General features: G+C 50.9%; 1 protein-coding gene across 1 annotated transcript in view; it reads left to right on the forward strand.

Moving 5' to 3' along the window:
* RHOBTB2 (Rho related BTB domain containing 2) overlaps nt 1-2,418 on the forward strand; it is a 23,656-nt gene continuing 21,238 nt past the window's right edge. The window contains exon 1 of the mRNA XM_008063559.1: nt 1-148. The gene's annotated coding sequence lies outside the window, so the exon portion shown is untranslated. The remainder of the gene's footprint in view (nt 149-2,418) is intronic.

Here is a 2,418-nt window from a genome sequence, read left to right on the forward strand (position 1 = left end):
AGGCTGCAGCCCAGCGTCAGCGCGGCGGCGCCCGCGTCGCCCCAACTTGCCCGCGCGGAGTGGCCCCAGACATTTCCCTAAAATGAGCGTGCTTAGCAGGAGGAGATGTGTTCCTTACACTAGAAACCACTCCGTCACATGTAGTGGTGTAAGTAAATGATTCATTTCTCTTAACGGCCGGGGTTGCCAGCAGCCCCTGCAAGCGCGCCGCTACGCCCCTCCTGCCGCCCCCTGCGCCCTCCCCGGCCCTGGCCGGGCCCCTCCTAACTTTCCCTGGGGTCCTTGTCTTCCCTCGGCGATTGCTTCGGCTGCTGGTTCGGAGGGGCGTGGGACTCACCTTTTCCGGTTTTTTTCTAGGGAAAAGGAAGATGACTTGGATTGCCTTGGCGTGTCATGCCCCTCCCCCTTCCCTGTTATTTTATATTTCTGTTTCGTGTGTGTGCAGAGCAGCGTGCCAGGAAAAAAAAGGTTCAGAGTGGTGGAAGTGTTTCCGTTTTAAAAAAGCAAAAAAAAAAAAAAAAAAAACCAGGGAAATTTGGGTGTTTTGCTCGCGGTTCTGGGGATGTTCCTTTGAACTCAACTCCACTGCAGTCTGCAGCTGAGTTCTGTCAAACTCCTGGGGGAATCCTTAGGGTGTTTGTGAATGCTTCCACATTCTAGGTTGGAGAAGGCGTATCCTGTGTTTCGGCTCGTATTTTTTGTTAATATGACCATTCAGGATCCCTTCGGGCCTTGCTTTCCGTTGGATATGTGCGGGACTGGTTACAATGTCAGCGACCCGCGAGGGAGCTTCCTTTCATTCAGAGTGCACTCTCTGTTCTTCTCCTCCCAATTCTCCCTTCCTATCTTTATCTCCCGTGATTTTTACATTCATTTTCAGGATTTTCCTCCCTTTTGCGTTTTGTGAGATGCAGGATGTGGGATATTGGTTGCTAGGAGACAAGCCAGGCTCCCAGGGAGATTCTGTCGTTTCCTTGACAACCAGACTAGGGCAGCCACAGATGAACAAGCCTCCTATCAGCTGTGGGAGGGAGAGGGGGCCTTTCTGAGCTCTGCAAAGAGTGTGTGTAGGGGTGTGGGGGTGGGAATGGGAGAGCACGAGGTTTGTAACTAATGTGAACACACCTTGGGTTTTGGCCTGGACCAGGTACAAACAGCTGGTAGAGCATTGGGCAGGAGGCTGTTTCAGAGAGGGGGACAGCGATCATGGGACAGGGGTGGGAGGAGCACATTTCGATGACGGGTTATTGCGGGAGAGGAGTGCATTGGGGTTTGTAATAACTCCCGTCAGGGTGGCGTTAGTTTGTGGAGGTTAGTTGAACGGGGATGAGGCAATTGTGAGGAAAAGTCTAGAGTCATCGAAGGAGAGAGTGCCAGAGGGAGAGGGGAAGTTCAGAAGCTTGCTGAGTGGGTTGTATCATCATACATCGGCAATGATACAGTAAAACAGCAATATTCTAGGGCAAGAAGAGTATTGCTTTTGGCATGCTCTCTCCAGGACAGGATCCTCATTTAAGGTAGGCCTGACTGGACTAAGAGTTCTGCTGGCTTAATTGGGCCAGTCTGTATCTTAAGGAGAGATATAATTACACTTATAGATATGTAATCTCGCATTATATAATGTATTACATAAGAAGACAAGTCCCTCCTTTCAGCCTAGGATCCCTTGGCACGAATGAACCAGGAGTCAGGAGACTTTCTTCCAATGCTCTCATACCCATTTTCCAGAGGTGGAGACTGATACCCAGAGACGTGCTTTGCTGTTTCCTAGATAGGACAATAAAGCCTGCCGGTCAGGTAGTTGGGACCGGGTGGAATGGGTGAGATGATAAAAATAGGAAGGAAGCTGAAGGCCACGAAGGGGGAGAGGCGGAGTCTGAAGGGGCTGGGGAACAGATGGCGAGTGGGGAGGGGGAGGTCAGCTTGGGTAACAATTCAGCAGGTCTGGTGTCTAAAGGCACTGCGCGGTATTTGTCACTCTCCAACTTGTTGGTTGGCTGTCCCCTCCTTAACCCTAGAGGTGCGTAACACAAGATGTGCACGTGTTTTAATTATAAAGTAGCTGAACTTGGACCAACACCGCTCTGCTGGTGTCCTGGCATTGTGCTCACTGTCAAGGTGCTCCTGGATTTAAGAGCCGGTGCCCTTTCCTCCACGCCTTCTCATTGCCCCCTTCCGCCTGCAGACCCACATGCTGCTCGAATCTAAACTTGAGAAAGAAGTTTGTGGCTAGTGGGTTTTTATCTTTATCCTGCAGCTGCACATATTTTGTCCTTGGGGTTCTATCTGTTTTGTTATTCCCTTGATAAAACAGAAACCACAGCCCAGATGACTCCTCCGGACATCAACACACCTCTCAGCTTGAGACTAGGAACTGTCAAAGTGGGGTACCCAGTTGTCAGCGAGGGAGGGAGGGAG

The sequence above is a fragment of the Carlito syrichta genome, unplaced genomic scaffold (genome assembly GCF_000164805.1).
Source record: "Carlito syrichta isolate Samal-C Ts95f unplaced genomic scaffold, Tarsius_syrichta-2.0.1 Scaffold306946, whole genome shotgun sequence".
NCBI lineage: Eukaryota > Metazoa > Chordata > Mammalia > Primates > Tarsiidae > Carlito > Carlito syrichta.